Here is a 20,925-nt window from a genome sequence, read left to right on the forward strand (position 1 = left end):
AATTTGACATGTGAGTTAGTCTATTCTGGCTTTTCTAGGGTGGATATACAATTTCTTTTAGGCTGTGGAAACCACTGAAACAGATCCTGTGGCAGAGACAAGGGAATAATTATAATGCTTGGCCATGGACTTGAAGGTGAGGAAGGAGAGAAGTGAGGACATGAGGGGGGTGAGGACAGTTAAACAGGGTTAATAGATTGTGGTCCCAGTGAAGGTGAGTACCAGAGGCCCTGCCTTTTCTGTCTGACCTAAGCGTTTCCAGGAATGGAGACATGAAGTCCAAGTTCCTTTCAGCCTCACAGTCAAACTCCTATTCTATCCACAGACCCACATTACCGGGGAGAGGTTCGCATGTGGCCAAAGACCCCTCCACCAGATAAAGTCATAAGAAGAACTTAGACCTTTCTTCTATTCTTTCAAACACATGGGTTCCTCCATCAGCTATGCCTTCTTCTTCATTACTGAATACAATAATAGCTTCACATGTAGGGAGGACCCTCAGTGAGTCAGAATTCTCCTTAAGTCAAAAGGAAGGATCCTATTTACAGGAAACTAGTGCCAGCTCATTTTCAGGTTGACACTGTCCATAGAGTTTATCGATTTCTCTAGCTTCTTGCAAGCGCCAAGGGGACGGGGATTCTCACCTGCTTTGCTGAGTCTGAGCACCAGGGTTTAGCACATAGAAGGTTCTTAATAAGCATTTGTTGAATGAATGAATGAACCTTAGCCTTTCCCAGCTTCAGTGAAAAGTGCTGCAAGACAACTGAGAAGAAAATAAGGAAGGCTGGGTCTCTGACATTTGTTGACGGAGAGGCTAGAAGCCCATGAGGGGTGGGGTCAGGAGGCTTTTCCGTGGACTCTGCCACACAGGCCAGAGTGAACCCCATGATATGCACCACGACCCCCTGTGGCCCTTCTTGCAGCCCGTTTCAGAGACCTAGAACCTTAGCCCAAGACTGCAGATGCAGTTCCTCTGCCCCTGGTCCGGCAGTTCCCACTGATTTAGAGAGAAACTGTCTGATGTATACAGTTTGTCTGGCCTTCAATCTTCAATGGTCTTTGCAGTTTGAAAATTATAGTGATGCCTGGCTATTCAGTGCTCAGACTTCCAAATCCCCTCCCTTTTGCCCCAGGAGCAGCCACAGCTCAGAAACCTACCTAACTCCCTCACCCTGTCTTTCAGGAAGTGTACCCCACTGGTAGTGCTGTCCAATTTCATTTTAGTATTTCAATTAAAGTAATTTTTAAAATGTATCTCTAAGAGCGACTTAATTTTTCTAGCCTTGTAAGATTTTCCCCATTTGAAAAAGTTTCTAAATCGTAGGAAAAAAGTCGTTTGACAGATATCAAAAGGTAGTGTGTGGATGATTGATTTAGGGTTTGGAAAATAGGTTTACCGCATGGAAATCATGGCCGGGACCCATTTCACACAAAGTTAACCCGCAGACGTGGTTCGGTGTCATCCTTAGTGTGTGTGTGCCAACCACTTCTCTAACCACACAGGGACTTTTTAAGGTTGACGACGGGAGGGCGCGTCTTAACTCATCAGCGCACACCTACTGCGCGCGGAGCATCGTAGGCCGGGATAAGTAGTTGCGCGGTCGTTAACAAGCCCCTGGGAGCCGGCGGCGCGGGTCCACGTCCTCCCCGAGCGTCGCGGGGGGCTGGGTGCCAGCAGGTGCGGGGTCAGGTGAAGCCACCGAGAGCCCGCCTGCCCGGCCCGGGAGTTGGATCAGCCGCGGCCCGCCAGGCGTCCGGAGCCCTGCTCGCCGCGGGGCCTGGGCGCGGGCAGGCGGCGAACCCCGCACTCCCCGGGCCTCGCGGGCGGGCAGCCTCCTCCCCGTCCTCGAGCCGGGCGGGCAGCTGCGCCCACGCTCGCCGCGTCTCTCGCGCACCCCCGAGCGCCAGGGGCCGCCCGGGGGATTTGTCAGCGCGCCCTATATAGCCGCAGACAGCTGCCATCTGTTATGTTTAGTAACAACCCCGCGCCGCTCCCTCTTCCGGTGAATAAGCCTGCCTCGGTCATTAAGCCAGGAAGTTATTTTTTTTAAGGATTCCCACTCCCTCTCTCAAGCAGGCTTTGCCCGTTACGCAGCGGTTGAGTCTTCAGCGTCGAATCCTCCTTTCTCCCTGCCTCCCTGCTGGGAGCAGGAGGCCGGATTCACTGCTGGCCTGGGCCTATCGGCAGGTGCTTCAATAAAAATGCTGAGAGAGCGCCTCGCTCCATGGGTTCAGTGAAGAGAAAAATCTGTGATGTGTGCACCATTTTAATGCATCACATTTCAGTTCTGCAAATGCGAAGTGTAAATTGGGTTAGAATATGATTGTGAATCAGACCAGACGTCATAATTAATTTATCACCGTGCTCCAGATACATCAGCTAAAATAATATGAATTTAAAGTAACGGTTCCTCTTGCCCTTGTGTTTGCTGGTGAACTCTTAAAGAATATATCACTGGAGAAATAAAGGAACTAAGATTCCAGTCTCTTCTTGTGTCGTCAAAGCATGAATGTAATTAAACATTCTCAACCAAGTTTCTTCCACCAACTGAAATTGAATTTGCCCACTGACACTTTATATCAGCCTATGTCCCACTCTCGTTGACACATCCTGAGCCGCTGATAAACATTGGAGATGAGCTTTTTCGTATTTCAGGCATATTTGAGATGCCTAAAGTTCCGGTCTCCCAACTGACTGATTGTTAGAATTTACTAGGACATTGTCACTCGAAGTGTGGTCTGGGAAGCAACCGCACAGCATCACTTTCAAGATCACTAGAAATGCAGAATCTCAGGCCCCACCGCAGACCTATGGAATGGGAATCTAAATTTCTAGCAAGACCTCCACATTAAAGTTTGAGAAGAACTGCTCTTTTTTAAAACCACAAATACCTTTGCCCAAATGTCTATATGTGTTTAGTAAGCAGCAGAGGTGATTCTTATAAGTTGAGTAGTTAGGTTTGGAGGTCACTGGTCTCTAAGGCCTAAGGTTCAGGTGACTTTTATGCTCGTGACATCAGCCAAATTTTTGAATCAGTAAAACTGTTTAAAAGTTTGGTGCAGGTGAGTTTATCTGTTTGGTTGTCCGTGAATTACAGATACAAGAAGGTTTATGAATTATTTGGTTAAATAACAGCACATTTATTGCTCCATTAGGGAAGCTCAAAACTGGGAAGGTGGATTTTCTCCTAGTATAACTGGCTCATTCACTCCCAGACTGAGTGTAGGCATGAGAGAATCTTTTGCTTGGCCATTAAAGCTGCTCCCTTCCCCCACGCCCTATTCAAATGGTCTGACTTTATTTATAACAGTACCTTTCATTCAGAAGAACACAAAAGTCCTTTATGCTGATGCTCGGCACTGTTTAGGGCTGTGTTAGAGGACTAGGTCTAGTTCTGGACTTCACAATAAAAGAGGGATGTGGAGACCTTGGCAAAGTTTCAGAAGAAATTCCTAAAGCTTATTTTTACAATTCAAAGTGAATCTTCAAATTGTTCGGCATTATCTAGATAATGGCCATCTGTCCATTGACATAAACAACATGAAATGAGCCTTCACTGCAGCTTGAGAGATTTTCAGTTTTAGAGAGACAAATATTGTAGGAATGCGTTAGAGAAAAGAATGTCTCCGGACCGCAAGTTCTCAACCTTGGTTACACATTGCAATCAGCTGGGGAGGTTTAAAAAAAATCCCAATGCCAATTATGTTGGGATCCTTTTGGCGGGACCCAGGCATCGGTATTTATTAAAGCTCCCCAGGTGATTCTGTTGTGCAGCCAAGGATGAAAACAGTGCTTCTCCAACTGTAGTGTGCATTGGCACCATCTGGGGATTTTGTTAAACTGCAGATTCTGATTCAATAGGTCTGGGGTCAGCCCAGCCCTTCTGCGATTCTAGCAAGTGCTCAGGTAATGTCCAAGCTTGGTCCATGTGCCAGGCTTTGAGTAGCAAGAGGCTAGAGGCCTTTGAAATTAGACTAAACTCTCTCCCAGGAAGAGTCCATGCTCTTATTTTTAGGCCATCTCAGAGTCCCTATGGCTTTATGATATTTGTCAACATGCAAAAGTGATAAGTTCAAGTATTATATAAACTGATGAAAGGAAAACCAATATCAAGAACACTGCTTTGGATGAAAATCTTTAACAATGATCAGTATCTCCTTGAATGGAAAAGTAACAACAGAACTTAAAGGACGGAAATGTTCCCAGCTTTCCTGGACAGCACCACCATCCCTCTTCTCATGCTATGATTTCCTCAAGATGGCTTTGGTAGTAGCAGAGTTGTCATAATGGTATCTGGTTGAGTACAGGGGCAGCTGGGGTGCTGGCTTTGCTGTATCTGTGCTGGTAACATCTGGTCCAAAGTAGAGCCATCTCAGAACCTAGAGGTTTCTCTGAGTTCTGGGCATAGGATACCCAGCCATTTTGTCAAGAGATCCTATTCAACTGTCAACATGATGGGGCCAGTAAGTAGAGCTAAATTTTAAATTTTAAAAATGTAAACACGTCCAAGTGATATTAATAGCTAACCTAAATGACAGGGCTTTACAAGTACTATCTCATTTAGTCCTCTCAACAACGCCTATTTACAAATAAGACAACAGAGCTTGGAGAAGAGCAGACACTTGCCTGAGGCCACACGACTCAAAAGCAGCAGAGACAATATTGGAACCCACTTCTGCTTGACTCCAGAACCCTCCACATTGAGTTCATCCATGATAACAGATCTAGCTTGCTGTTTGGAATTTTCTATTGGATATTTCTGCCACTATAAGCAGTGTGTTCATGTTTTCCCTAGGCTGTGGACTAAATATTTTTTAAAAGCAGCCTTTTAATTTTTTAATTAGCCTGGTTCCCCAAAGATAAAGCTCTTTAAAGGTCAGATGTTAATTTAATCCTCTTTGGGTTATTGCTGAAAAAGATCAGCCGAATTGACCTTGACAAAACCGCCTCAGAGGCCTGGGGACAGACAGGCTCTTCGATATCAGTGAACACAGACAACTGCTGTTACGGGAAGGGGCATTTTCTTTGCCTTTGATAGCAGGCAGATTTGTTTTTCTTGACAAGACCCTGAGTAAAAAGACTTAATATCCATCTTCAATGTGAATCGAATCGTGTCCTACTGACATTAGATCCTCAGCCCTGGGGAACACCGGGCTGGCTGCTGAGGGGCTGCGTTAGGCCGACTCAATGACCATGAGAAGAAACGGAGCGTGACAGGAGCCGAATCACATCACCAGAAAGGGCGGGCTCATCACACGCTCACTGGCCTGCCTCCACCACAGAGCCTAACCAAGGACAAAGTCAGTAAAGGCCCACAGTTCAGATGACACTTTCCTAAGGACAGTCAGAGTTTCCAAGATATCAACCTAAAACGCAGATTTTGCCTGAGAAAAACAAAAATCTGTCAGCTTTGCGTCAACATGGTAGCAAACAACTTTATACGTGACCAACACAACAAAGTATTACTGTCCTGGGCCTGGGCCAGGATAAAGATGGGGGCCTGTCACCCACCCCTGGGCCTGCCACCTCCCCCGCATGGCTGGAATGGGGACCGCGATGAGCACCGTCAGCTGAGTGGATGCGTGGCCCCAGCTGGGCCAATCAGAGTCCTTCCCTGGAATTTTTTTAAAAATTTATTTATTTTATTTATTTGTGTCTGCGTTGGGTCTTCGTTGCTGCACATGGGCTTTCTCTAGTTGCGACGAGCGGGGGCTACTCTTCGTTGTGGTGCGCAGGCTTCTCGTTACAGTGGCTTCTCTTGTTGCGGAGCACGGGCTCTAGGCACACAGGCTTCAGCAGTTGTAGCACACGGACTCAGTAGTTGTGGTGCACGGGCTTAGTTGTTCCGCATGGCTTGTGGGATCTGCCCAGACCAGGGCTCGAACCCGTGTCCCCTGCATTGGCAAGTGGATTCTTAACCACTGTGCCACCAGGGAAGTCCCATTCCCTGGAATTTTTAAAAGTGGTTGCAGAGAAAGGAATCTCTGCCCTCCTAGTGACAGTGGAGGAGGGATTGAGACTTAGGAACTGTCAGCAGCCGCTTTGCCTCCCACAGGGAGGAATCTGGTCTGCCCAGCACAGAGGATAAGAAAGGCCCAGGAGAGGCGGGGAGAGTGCTCCTGTGGCCCAGCTGCCTTCCTAACCAGCCACAGTTTAATTGTTCAGCCATAGTTGCCTAACCTAGTTTGGTTAAGTTTCTATCACTTGCCACCAAGAAAGTCCTGACTCATGCAGGGGAAGTGTGTGAAATGTGATGTTAGCCTTCCTCTTCATTTTCAGTGTCCGCTCCTCTAAAATGGACAAGCAGTACCTTCCTGCAGGGGATACTGGGTTTTTTTCCCATTCCAAAACCAGCCGGCTGATGGCTCCTTCCCCAAGGATCTGGCCCCCAGCTTTCTTCCATGTGGCTTTAAGAAAAAGGAGAATTTCAAACTTTCTCCTTTGGGGGAAACCTGCATTATTTTTTTAAGAATGGAAAAAGGGATGCATTTCAGCTCAATAAGCTGATGACTGTAGGTACTTTAGGAGAGAGCAAGCCTTCCAGCTGTTGCTCCCATGACATCAGTGTTGACCCTAGAGGTTTAGTAATGGAAAGGGATGGGCATTTGTGGAATGTGCCTGACAATGTGTGAGGCACGCTTTACAAAATACCCTTTTTCATGAATCCTCACAATCACAGATAAGAACTCCTAGTCCATTTTGTACTGTAGCTGAGAAATATTATGATTTTAACTATTTTCTAATCTTTTACCCATATCCTTTCTCTTACCATTCAGATATCCGTGGGGACTTTCTAAATGCCTTCCGCCTAGGGTGGGATCAGTATCCTAGAAGAAAGAGGGAAATTCTTGGTATTTGAGTTCAATGGTAGATTTTTTAAATCTATAGTAGATTTATCTGACTTTTAAATGTAAGAGCCAGGCACTTGAATAATTTTTCTCTTTTTAATTCTAAAAGCTTGTTTCTCGATACTAAGGGCCAAAGACAAGAGGACCTAGAGTCCAGACTTTAATCTATAAACTCAGAGTCAGCAAGTTACAGCCTGCAGGGGTAAAGCTTTTGTAAATCAAGTTTTATTGGAACACAGTCACTCCCATTTGTTTATGTATTGTCCATAGCTACTTTTGCACTAGAATAGCAGAGGTGAATGGTTGCAACAGAGACTGTGTGGACTGCTAAGCCTAAAATATTTACTCTCTGGCCCTTTTTGGAAAGTTTGCTGACCTCTGCATAAACCATAGAAAAGAGGAAGAACACAAGAAGAAATGGTGTCTTCTCCCCCAAAAAGAGATAAGGGTTTGACTTGCAGGAGGAAGGAAGAAATTGAAGGATGGGCGACTAGAGCTTAGAGCCTTCTGGGCTCTGGAGAATGGGCACAGAGCCTACCATCCTGAGCCAAGTCCAAAAGGGGGAGAGATAAAAACCACAGATCATCTTGGAGGAAATTGGAGATCTGGGAACCTTTGCCGGAGGGTGGCCACATGAGGGGTCTTGGGGCAGCCTCAACACAGAGTGGTCTACAGAAGCATCTGGAAGTTTCCTACATGCCCTAAAAAGGGCTGGAGGTGACTGAGAGGGCTGGTAGCCTGGATGAAGCCTCTCAGTTTTGATGTGGGAATGCTGTCAACAAATGGAACATACATGTTGGAGATCCCAGCAGGACAAAAGCATCAGCAGAGACAAAGCCAATATCCAAATGCCATCAAGGTCAGAGGCTGTCACATGTCCTGGATGCTCCACTCTGAATGTCAGGATAATTTTTGGAGCCCCTATTTCACCCTTGGAACTCAGACTACTCCTGGAGAGGAGATGATAGAGAATGGAGTCTTTGTCTAAGTGGTTTCCAAAAAGTGCTGAGTGGGCTGTCTGGAGGGTTTATGTTTACCTCATTGCTAACAGTATCTTTTAGCTCATCCTTCAGAAGTTCTGACCCAGTGAAGTGTCATCAGTAGGGCAATAATACTAACTCATCTCACTCTTAACACTCTAGCTGCTGTTGTCTGTATTGCACTGTGGTATTTGGTTGCAGTACATCTCTACATACACGACCCCAGGGATGTCTTGGGAGAGGGACAGATCAAGATTGTGAGGGTTGTGGAGGGTATATAGGGGTGGAGTGTATGGTCAGGGCATCAAGATGGCAGTTCTCTTGCTCTCTGTACATCCCCTGCTTGACTAGTTCCTGCTTCACTTATATCCTACTCACCTGACTGACCTTCCCTCTTAATTATAGAGCCTAATCAGTAACTGCCTGTGTGTTTGCCCCTGGCCCCAGCTAGTGATTGTTCTAAGTGTTAGACGAGAAAGGCTCCACCATGCTAGGTTATCAAAGAGAAACATCTGCCCCAGTGAGAATCGTTAACCCAAGTTGCTGTGAGGGAGGTGCTCCTCTGCTGGTTTCCCTGGTAACTGATGAGCCAACCTGATGTCAATTCCCCCTATAAATGGTAAGCTTCTACTCCACTACCCTCCCCTCACCAGTAATGCCATGTCCTGCATGCTGTCTGCCATACTCAGTCGGGTGTTGTTCCAGGACTTGGCTTCACACTTGTAAGTTTCCCTATCCAATAAACCACTGATGTCTCTGTCACCGTCTCCAGGCACTTTCTTCAGTCTCTCGGCTGGACAATTACAAGGCTTGCAGGTCTGTGAGGCGCAGCCCAATACTGCTGTAATGGAAATGTTCTATATCTGCACTGTCAAGCGTGGTTGCTACTCACCACACGCACTTGAACTATGGCTGTGCAACTGAAGAATTGAACTTTTAATTTTATTTCACCTTTATTAAATTTATAATTTAAATAGCCACAGTACAGGTCTAAGAGATTAAATTATTTCCAGGTATCAAATGTACTAATACCACTTTAAAATTAAAAGGAGTAACTGAATAAGCCCATTTTGAGGGTTAGTGGACATGGTGACCTCTGTTTTCTAGTCCCTTCCATCTTTTCTCTGGAGTAAATTCCTGGAGTGTTCCTGGCAGATTCTCCCACGTAATACAGATCAGAGAACCCAGATGAAGAAGCAAAACACAGTTTGACATGAGGATGCCCTAAGAGCTTTTATTTTGATCCTCACAGGCCATCTGGTGCTGGTATAGGAAGATGGACAAAGAGATCTGAGATGAGGAAAAACACAGATCAAAAAAGAAACCCAAGGTAAGGAGCAAAGGGTGGAAGGACAGGGTTGGGGCGGGAGGTGATATAACCTCCCCAGCTGCCTGGCTTCCCACTCCCTGGCCCTCGCAGACCCGTCCTGATCAGCCTCCCACACCCAGCTGTAACTCGTCTGCCCTCATCCCTTCTTTCCTCCCCGTCCGAGCCTGTAATTACTGACACCGGGTGCACGGCTTCCACTAATCTCCTGTGACTTCATCATTCTCCGAGCTATGAGGGGTAATTTGCCAACCTCCATGGAAGCTTCTTTTTAAAAGCAGGATACGCTGGGTATAATGTTACATCACTAAGAATCCTTAGACAATAGAAAAGGAAATGGAATTTACCCAGGGAACAAAGGAGTCTGCAGCTCACTTTTCTTTAGCCCTAGATAGCCATGTGGAATTGACTGCAGGACTTTGGGGTACAAAGGCTGTGCCCAGAAGGGGGAAGTGTCTTGTTGCAGGAGAAGTTTCTGGGATTGGTAGCCCCAAGTGGGGCATTTGCTCCAGTGTGAAACTGAGATTAAGGCAAGGAAAGAAAAGGCTGTGGTTCATGCACTCAGCAGATTGCCTGTGGGGGGACCACAGAGTGGTTAGGAGCCTTGACTTGAAGGCAGACTTCCTGGGTTCATTCCCTGGCTTAACCAGTTAGTAGTAGGGCACCTGCACAGGTCAGGCTCCTTCTCTAAGCCTCAGTTTTTCATCTGAGCAATAGGATGATTACCATGCCTATGTGATGGTATTATTTTGAGAATTTAAGTGAGATGCTGCAGGGGAAGCGCTTAGGGTAGTACCTGGCTCGGGGCAGGCATACAGTGTCAGCCATTAGGTGGTGCTGGTCTGATTGGCTTTGCCTGGCCCTCTGTGAAATTGTTGTGGGAGAGAGTAGCCATGTTCTTTGGGGCATATCCTTCTAAAACTGTCCTGTTCTGTATCTTGAAGGAGGGAATGATGCATCTGAAGCTGGTTTTATGCATCTCTTGTTTCTGTGGGCCTCCATACAAGTCTCTTTCCTTAGGAAGGTGGCTGAAAAAGACTACTCCCTCCTTTCACATCTTCACATGGTCACAGGGCTGGGATAATGAGGTACAAATCCCAAGGGTCCCTGGCGGGTTCTCTGGTCTTTTCAAGACCAATGCATTTTCCAAAGAGTCAATTCTGGAGGCTTCAACAATCCCATTTTATTCATTTATTTTTATCGAAAAATAGTTGATTTACAATATTAGTTTCAGGTGTACAGCATAGTGATTCAGTATTTTTACAGCTTATACTCAATTAAAAGTTATTACAAGATAATGGCTCTAATTCCCTGTGCTATACAATATATCCTTGTTGCTTATCTATTTTATACAGAGTAGTTTGGATCTGTTATTCCCAGGCCTCTAATTTGCTCTTCCCCCTTCTCTCTCCCCTTTGGTAACCACGAGTTTGTTTTCTATGGCTGTGAGTCTTAATAATCCTATTTGAGAACTCAGGTCTCCCTGCCACCCAACCCCACCCACCCCTCTGTGGCCTATGTTGACTTTGAGGAGTTTGTGGGAATGCCAGTTCCCTGGCCATGTTCCTTCTTCTGAGAGGGACTTAGGAAGGATGTAGCTGGTCAAGGACTCAGGAACAAAATGGAGTGGTGGTGTGGGGCCTCTGGGAGAAGAGGATGAGAGGGAGCATCAGACTCCTGCCCTCGGATGAAAAGGGTGATGATCAGCCACAACCCGTCTCCCCTAACTAGCCTATGAGACTTCACCTAAGCCCCTGGCAACAGATGAAAGCACTCCCTCCCCTCCCCTTAAAAAAGCAACAATCATGGTCTACAAATTAGAAATCAGACCAAATTTAGTCATACAGATACAACCCATTCATAGCCCTTGAAAAGTCCCCCTGGCAGGGAGGGGCAGTCACTGCGGACGGCCTTTGCCCCTCTTCCCTTGCTCCTAGTTCCATCCGGGCAAGACCACAGTGCTGGCTTTTGTGCTCCCAAAGGCTGAGAGCCTGACGGAATACATTTCAAAGGTGATTTTTCAAAAGTCTTGCTTATGTGGTGATCTTGAGGTTCTGTGGTGGAAATATTATTTGGCCAATTTGAACTTAAAACCCGAATGGACTTTCCAAGCAGTGTCTGCTTTAAAATGGTACATAAACTATTCCTTGTTATCCATTCAATTCGGCTCACCCTGACCTGGGAAGCATATACCTGAGGCCGAGGGCTCACCCTGCCTGCATAGCAGTGGGTGGGAGCCCCCATGTGAACCTTCCTCCTGGCATGGGGACCATGAGGCTGGCTGTTAAGGCCGGGGACACCCAGGGAAACAGCCACTTGCTGTTCAGGAGGAACCTCCAGCTAACCACTGTGGTTTATGGCTTTGAAGAAGTTGAAGGTGCCACAAAGAACATAGCAAGAGAAGTTCTTCTGAATCTACACATTCCAAGACAGACATTGGAGCTATGCCCATGAAAGGGTGGTGTCAGCTGACTTGCTGACAAGCCAGGGATGATGAGGTGATTGGAGAGCTGAGAGCACTCAAATCTTCCTCAAGTCCCAGGTGAGACTCCCGTTAGCCCAGCCAAAGTACTCACCTGGGCTCAGGGCAGCCCTGGGGGAAGAGTTAGCAGCTGTTTGAACGACAGTGGCAGCCTCTGTGGACGCTGCCCCTGCCCTTCTCTCTTCCATTTGCAAAAGCAGCTGCACCTCCACAGACTGGCTATGCCTGCTCCCCAACCTTTCTTGGCCCAGCAGAACTGGGTGGGACATAAGACTATGCGTGGGAGGCTCCAGTATAGGGCTTTATCTGCTGTTTCCATAGTAACAACTATCACTTACTGAGCTCTCATTAGGGAGAAGACCCTAATTAAGCAATTGATCTGCATGCTTGACTGAGGGCAGAACTAAAATTCAGCATCAGGTGGACACTGTCACTCTTCACTCCCCTACTCCTCATAACCATGTGCAACATCAGAATGTCAGGAATCAAGTCTTTTCCACATCTTTATCTCCTACACAGATTAGCTCAGGGGCTTGCTTATACTGTTGAAAATGTTAAGTAAAATCCTCCACTAACGTGCCGGATATGATCTGAGTCCCTGCCACACTTGCAGATGATCTTGACTTACCCACATGACCTTGCCACCCTAGGTCAGAGGTTGGCACCTGAATCTAAGGCAGCTATCCCACAGCCCAACAAGACTCTTGAGAATGGCCAGCCAATCAGGTTCTCTCTCTTGAGGAATTTGGATTACAGGTCTGTGGAGGGACTTCATCAGTTGGTAGCAGCAAAGTTGTAGAAACAAGTAGAGTCACAAATGTGGTGGAATCTTGAAAGTAAACAGCAGTGACTGCCTGTGAGTAAGAGGCTGGAGCTCTTCTGTTCTTGAGTGATGTAATCCTGAGGCTTTATTTGTCTACCGTAAATTACATGCTATATTTAGGAGCATGTTTACTCTTCTGTAACCATAATCCAAATGTATAAATACTCTTAAGAGTTTGGGAACATAAACTAAAATGAAAAACAGCTGAACAGATAGTCTCTTTGCTGAGCCTGTTGTTTTGAAATTCGGGACAAAACCAAACACTCCACGGCCTGCACCTTTCTTCTCCCTCCCCTTCCTCACCCAATTCCATGGTCTCATGTGGTTGATGGGAGTGGGATCTCTGGCCATGCAGGCTGCTACACCTAGACCAGAGGCCACTGCTTTGTTCCCCAGAGGGGCTGTGGGTTGAGAAACCAAGCTATTTGGATAAGTTGTGTGTCTGGCCAGGGAGGAGCATTCCCAGGTTGCAGTAGATACAGCATGGGGTCTACTGTTTCCCTGTTGTGCCAAACAATAGATGCCGTCTAATGTGTAAATGCCTTTGTCACTTCCTAGGTATTTAATTTTTTCCAAATGTGCATTTTTTTGGTATCATTATAGTTTACTTGTTTTCAGATAATTGGGAATTGAGTATGCTCAGTAAATCTACATATATCCATATAAAATGCAAACATGTTTACATGACAGGCATTGTCAACAAATGTGACATGATAACCAACAATGACTATATTCTAGAAAATAAAGGCTTGGGTTCAGCTAGTAACATGACCAGCTAACAACATAACATGATTTTTGTAGTAATACAAAATCTTTTTCCCTAAATAATTGTGGATTTGAGGATATCCAACCTGGATACAGTTAGAAGAAATAAAATGTCGTGGAGTTTCTGTTAGGATATTTTTATATAAATGTTGCCCAGAAGATACAGTGGTTCCTGAAAATTCTGATCACCGGTTGGTGCATCTGGGTAGGACTTTAAAGTGTGGGGTTGTCAGGAAGCAAGGGATTTCAGAGTCCAGTCAAGATGGAGTATCAGGGACCAGATTTTTCCTTCTATATGAAGCAGTGATGGTTTTTGGGACATTGGACAATCAGGCAGCAAAGCACAGGGATCCCTGAGAGAAGGGAAATGTAAAACATGAGCCCTGTGAATGCTCCAGCTTCCTGTCTGGGGAGAGACAGTGGTGCAGGGAAGGGGAACGAGATGGTGCCCGGTGACCCCCCCTGTGTTGAGCAGACAGAGTTGGGAGTCCAGGGAAACCAAGGTCACTAGAATTCTCAGGAGAAAGTCTCTGAGAAAACTGAAGAGGAAAAGAGCTCTAGAGATCTGCAGAGGTTCCTGCAAGTCTTTAGTTGAGTTCAAATCAGCAGCACATACCTGTTAGGAAACTATGTGAGGTCAGGGACAGAAACCACCCAGCACTGAATGTTCAGTAACACAGTTTATGTGACTTCAGTTTGGGAAATTTAAAAAGTATCATCTGGAGGAGGGGTGCTGGGTGGGGAGATACATACCCAGGTGTTTGCAGTGGAAGTGGGAAACCTGTAGGTTATGGTCCAGCTGTGCCGCACCAAGGTGAGCAGGAGCAGGGAACAGCTCCTAAATATAGTAGCTGAGATACGTGGAGGTGGAGACTGGTGGAGACAAATGGTGGAGTAGAAGGACTTGAGCTCAACTCCTCTCATGAAAACACCAAAATCACAACTAACTGCTGAACAACCATCGACAAAAACAAACAAACAAACAAAAAACTGGAATCTACCAAAAAAGATATTCCACCTCCAAAGACAAAGAAGAAGACACAACTAGATGATAAGAGGGGCACATTCACGATATAATCAAATCCCATACCTGCCAGGTGGGTGACCCACAAACTGGAAAATAATTATATCGCAGAGGTTCTCTCACAGGAGGGAGAGTTCTGAGCCACACGTCAGGCTCCCCAGCCTGGGGGTCTGGCATCGGGAAAAGGAGCCCCAAGAGCATTTGGCTTTGAAGGCCAGAGGGGCTTGAGTGCAAGAGCTCCACAGGGCTGAGGGAAACAGAGACTCCACTCTTGGAGGGCACACACAAGTTTTCACATGCACTAGGACCCAGGGCAAAGCAGTGACTTCATAGGAGCCTGGGCCAGACCTACCTGCGTTTCTTGAAGGGCCGCCTGAGGAAGGCGGGGTTCGACTGTGGCTCACTGTGGGGGCAAGGAACTGGTGGCAGAGGCCCTAGGGAATGTTCATTGGTGTGAGCTCTCCTGGAGGTCGCCATTTTGGCACCAAGACCTGGCCCCACCCAACAGCTTGCAGGCTCCAGTACTGGGACACCTCAGGCCAATAACCAACAGGGTGGGAACACAGCCCCACCCATCAGTAGACAGGCTGCCTAAAGTCATAATGAGCACACAGTTGCCTCTAAACACACCCCTTGATATGGCCCTACCACCAGAAGGACAAGATCCAGCTCCACCCACCAGAGCGCAGGCACCAGTCCCTGCCACCAGGAAGCCTATACAAGCCCCTGGACCAACCTCACCCACAAGAGGCAGACACCAGAAGCAAGAGGAACTACAAACTGGCAGCCTTACAAACACAGAAAGTTAGACAAAATGAGATGGCAGAAAAATATGTTCCAGATGAAGGAGCAAGATAAAACCCCAGAAGAACAACTAAGTGAAGTGCAGATAGGCAATCTGCCTGAAAAAGAATTCAGAGTAATGATAGTAAAGATGATCCAAAATTTTGGAAACAGAATGGAGGCACAGACCGAGAAGATACAAGAAATGTCTAACAAAGAGCTAGAAGAATTAAAGAACAAACAGAGATGAACAATACAATAACTGAGATGAAAAATACACTAGAAGGAATCAATAGCAGAATAAATGAGGCAGAAGAATGAATAAGTGAGCTGGAAGACAGAGTGGTGGAAATCACTGCCACGGAACAAAATAAAGAAAAAGAATAAAAAGAAATAAGGACAGTCTAAGAGACCACTGGGACAACATGAAACGCACCAACATTCACATTATAGGGGTCCCAGAAGGAGAAGAGAGAAAGAACCTGAGAAAACATTTGAAGAGATAATAGCTGAAAACGTCCCTAAAATGGGAAAGGAAAAACTTAAGTCCAGGAAGCACTGAGTAGCATACAGGATAAACCCAAGGAGAAACACACTGAGACACATATTAATCAAGTTGACAAAAATTAAAGACAAAGAGAAAATATTAAAAGCAACAAGGGAAAAGCAACAAATAACATACAGGGGAATCCCCATACAGTTATCAGCTGATTTTTCAGCAGAAACTCTGCAGCCCAGAAGGGAGTGGCATGATGTGTTCAAAGTGATGAAAGTGGAAAACCTACAACCAAGAATACTCTACCCAACAAGGCTCTTGTTCAGATTTGACAGAGAAATCAAAAGCTTTACAGACAAGCAAAAGTTAAGAGAATTCAGCACCACCAGACCAGCTTTGCAACAAATGCTAAAGGAACTTCTCTAAGCAGAAAAGAAAAGGCCACTGCTAGAAACAAGAAATTACAAATGGAAAAGCTCACCAGTAAAGGCAAACATAAAGCAAAGGTAGGAAATCACCTGCACACAAATATCATATCAAAACCAGCAATCGTGAGAAGAGGAGACTACAAATGCAGGATATTGGAAATACATTTGAAATTAAGAGACCAGCAACTTAAAACAATCTTGTTATGTGTAGACAGCTGTATCAAAAATTCATGGTAACCACAAACCAAAACTCTATAATAGATACACACACAAAAAAGAAAAAGCAATCCAAACACAACTCTAAAGATAGTTATCAAATCACAAGAGAAAAGAACAAAAGAGGAAGGGAAGAAAAAAGACCTACAAAAACAAATTCTAAACAATTCACAAAATGGCAGTAAGTACATACATATTGATAATTACCTTAAATGTAAATGGATTAAATGCTCCAGCCAAAAGACCTACACTGGCCGAGTGGATTAAAAAAAAAGACCCATATATATGCTGTCTACAAGATACCCACTTCATATCTACAGACACATTACAGACTGAAAGTGAGGGGATGGAAAAAGGTATTTCATGCAAATGGAAATCAAAAGAAAGCTGGAGTAGCAATACTCATATCAGACAAAATAGACTTTAAAATAAAGACTGTTACAAGACACAAATAAGGACAGTACATAATGATCAAGGGATCAGTCTAAGAAGAAGTTATAAGAATCATAAATATATATGCACCCAATATAGGAGAGCCTCAATATATAAGGCAAATGCTAACAACCATAAAAGAAGAAATCGACAGTAACACAATAATACTGGGGGACTTTAACACCCCCACTTACATCAATGGACAGATCAGACAGACAGAAAATCAACAAGGAAACACAGGCCTTCAATGACACATTAGACCAGATGCACTTAATTGATATTTATAGAACATTCCATCCAAAAGTAGCAGAATACACATTCTTCTTAAGTGCACATGGAACATTCTCCAGGATAGATCACATGCTGGGCCACAAAGCAAACCTCAGTAAATTTAAGAAAATTGAAATCATATCAAGCATCTTTTCCAACCACAATGCTGTGAGATTAGAAATCAACTGCAAGGAAAAAAACTGAAAAACACAAACACATGGAGGCTTAACAATATGCTACTAAACAACTGATGGATCACTGAAGAAATCAAAGTGGAAATCAAAAAATACCTAGAGACAAATGACAATGAAAACATGATGATCCAAAACCTATGGGAGGCAGCAAAAGCAGTTCTAAGAGAGAAGTTTATAGCAATACAATCCTCCCTCAAGAAACAAGAAAAATCTCTAATAGACAATCTAAGCTTACACTTAAAGGAACTAGAGAAAGAAGAACAGACAAAACCCAAAGTTAGTAGAAGGAAGGAAATCATAGAGACAGCAGAAGCAAGAAGAACTACAATCCTGCAGCCTGTGGAACGAAAACCACATTCACAGAAAGATAGACAAAATGAAAAGACAGATGACTATGTAGGAACAAGAACCAGATGAAGGAACAAGATAAAACCCCAGAAAATCAATTAAATGAAGTGGAGCTAGGCAACCTTCCAGAAAAAGAATTCAGAATAATGGTAGTGAAGATGATCCAGGACCTCGGAGAAAGAATGGAGGCAAAGATCGAGAAGATGCAAGAAATGTTTAACAAAGACCTAGAAGAATTAAACAACAAACAGCGATGAACAATACAATAACTGAGATGAAAAATACACTAGAAGGAATCAATAACAGAATAACCGAGGCAGAAGAACAGATAAGTGACCTGAAAGACAAAATGGTGGAAGTCACTGCTGTGGAACAGAATAAAGAAAAAAGAATGAAAAGAAATGAAGACAGCCTAAGAGACCTCTCGGAAAACATTAAACACACTAACATTCGCATTACAGGGGTCCCAGAAGGAGAAAAGAGAGAAAGGACCTGAGAAAATATTTGAAGAGATTATAGTCGAAAACTTCCCTAACATGGGAAAGGAAATAGCCACCCAAGTCCATGAAGCTCAGAGAGTCCCAGGCAGGATAAACCCAAGGAGAAACACGCCAAGACACATATTAATCAAATTGAAAAAATTCAAGACAAAGAAAAATTATTAAAAGCAAGGGAAAAACAACAAAAAACACACAAGAGAACTCCCATAAGGTTAACAGCTGATTTCTCAGCAGAAACTCTACAAGCCAGAAGGGAGTGGCACGATATATTTAAAGTGATGAAAGGGAATAGCCTGCAACCAAGATTACTCTACTTGGCAAGGATCTCATCCAAATTCAACAGAGAAATCAAAAGCTTTACAGACAAGCAAAAGCTAAGAGAATTCAGCACCACCAAACCAGCTCTACAACAAATGCTAAAGGAACTTCTTTAAGTGGGAAATACAAGAGAAGAAAAGGACCGACAAAAACAAACCCAAAACAATTAAGAAAATGGTAATAGGAACATACATATCAATAATTACTTAAAATGTGAATGGATTAAATGCTCTAACCAAAATACACAGGCTTGCTGAATGGATACCAAAACAAGAGCCATATATACGCTGTCTACAAGAGACCCCCTTCAGACCTTGGGACACATGCAGACTGAAAGAAATCAAAAGAAATCAAAAGAAAGCTGGAGTAGCAATAGTCATATCAGATAAAATAGAATTTAAAATAAAGAATGTTACAAGAGACAAGGAAAGACACTACATAATGATCAAGGAATCAATCCAAGAAGAAGATATAACAATTATAAATATATATGCCCCCAACATAGGAGCACCTCAATACATAAGGCAAATGCTAACAGCTATAAAAGAGGAAATCAACGGTAGCACAATAATAGTGGGGGACTTTAACAGCTCACTTACACCAAAGGACAGATCATCCAGACAGAAAATTAATAACGAAACAAAAGCTTTAAATGACACAATAAACCAGATAGATTTAATTGCTATTTATCAGACATTCCATCTGAAACAGCAGATTATACTTTCTTCTCAAGTGCACATGGAACATTCTCCAGAATAGATCACATCTTGGGTCACAAATCAAGCCTCGGTAAGTTTAAGAAAATTGAAATCACTATCAAGCATCTTTTCTGACCACAATGCTATGAGATTAAAATCAGTTACAGGGGAAAAAGTTCAAAACACAAACACATGGAGGCTAAACAATACATTACTAAATAAGCAAGAGATCACTGAAGAAATCAAAGAGGAAATCAAAACATACCTAGAGACAAATGACAACAAAAACACGATGATCCAAAACCTATGGGATGCAGCAAAAGAAGTTCTAAGAGGGAAGTTTATATCAAAAACAATCCTACCTCAAAAAACAAGAAAAACCTCAAATAAACAAACTAACCTTACACCTAAAGGAAGTAGAGAAAGCAGAACAAACAAAACGCAAATTTAGCAGAAGGAAAGAAATCATAAAGATCAGAGCAGAAATAAATGAAATAGAAGCAAAGAAATCAATAGCAAAGATCAATAAAACTAAAATCTGGTTCTTTGAGAAGATAAACAAAATTGATTAACCTTTAGCCAGACTCATCAAGAAAAAGAGGGAGAGGGCTCAAATCAATAAAATTAGAAATGAAAAAGGAGAAGTTACAGTGGACATCACAGAAATACAAAGGATCATAAGAGACTACTACAAGCAACTATATGCCAATAAAATGGACAACCTGGAGGAAACGGACAAATTCTTACAAAGGTGCAACCTTCCAAGATTGAACCAGGAAGAAATCAAAAAGATGAACAGACTGATCACAAGTACTGAAATTGAAACTGTGATTTAAAAACTTCCAACAAAAAGTTCAGGACCAGATGGCTTCACAGGTGAAATCTATCAAACATTTAGAGAAGAGTTAACACCTCTCCTTCTGAAACTCTTCCAAAAAATTTCAGAGGAAGGAACACTCCCAAGTTCATTCTGCAAGGACACCATCACCCTGATAGCAAAACCAGACAAAGATAACACAAAAAAAGAAAACTACACTTTTCTTTTCATCAGCCAATATCAATGATGAGCACAGATGCAAAAAACCTCAACAAAATACTAACCGACCAAATTCAACAATACATTAAAAGGATCATACACCATGATCAAGTGGGATTTATCCCAGGGGTGCAAGGATTTTCAGCATCTGCAAATCAATCAATGTGATACACCATATTAACAAACTGAAGAATAAAAACCATACGATCATCTGAGTAGATGCAGAAAAAGCTTTTGACAAAATTCAACACCAATTTATGATAAAAACTCTCCAAAAACTGGGCATAGAGAGAACCTACCTTCAACATAATAAAGGCCATATATGACAAACCCACAGCTAACATCATATTCAAAGGTAAAAAGCTGAAAGCATTTCCTCTAAGATCAAGAACAAGACAAGGATGTCCACTCTCACCACTTTTATTTAACATAGTTTTGGAAGTCCAAAGCCACAGGTTTGTCATATGTGGCCTTTATTATGTTGAGGTAAGTTCCCTCTATGCCCACTTTCTGGAGAGTTTTTATCATAAATGGATGTTGAATTTTGTAAAATTTATATTTTAGTTCCTCTCTGATCTTTATTATTTCCTTTCTTCTGCTGACTTTTTTTTTTTAACATCTTTACTGAAGTAAAATTGCTTCACACCATTGTGCCAGTTTCTGCTGCACAACAAAGTGAATCAGCCATATGCACACACATATCCCCACATCCTCTCCCTCTTGCATCGCCCTCCCACCCTCCCTATCCCACCCCTGTAGGTGGTCACAAAGCACTGAGCTGATCTCCCTGTCCTTCTGCTGACTTTGGGTTTTCTTTGTTCATATTTTTCTAATTCTTTTAGGTGGTAGGTTAGGTTGGTTGTTTGAGATTTTTCTTATTTCTTGAGGAAGGCCTGTATTGCTATGAAATTCCCTCTTAGAACTGCTTTTGCTTCATCCCATAGATTTTGTAAGGT

At 43.7% G+C, this 20,925-nt stretch overlaps 1 long non-coding RNA gene across 2 annotated transcripts in view; it reads left to right on the plus strand.

Annotated features, from left to right (window-relative positions):
• Positions 1-20,925, plus strand: part of LOC309655394 — a 78,087-nt gene that overhangs the window by 27,238 nt on the left and 29,924 nt on the right. For both annotated transcript variants that reach the window (XR_014260809.1, XR_014260810.1), the window contains one exon: positions 9,082-9,159. This is a non-coding gene — a long non-coding RNA (uncharacterized lncRNA). The remainder of the gene's footprint in view (positions 1-9,081; positions 9,160-20,925) is intronic.

The sequence above is a fragment of the Balaenoptera physalus genome (genome assembly GCF_965194825.1).
Source record: "Balaenoptera physalus genome assembly, chromosome: 2".
NCBI classification, from domain to species: domain Eukaryota; kingdom Metazoa; phylum Chordata; class Mammalia; order Artiodactyla; family Balaenopteridae; genus Balaenoptera; species Balaenoptera physalus.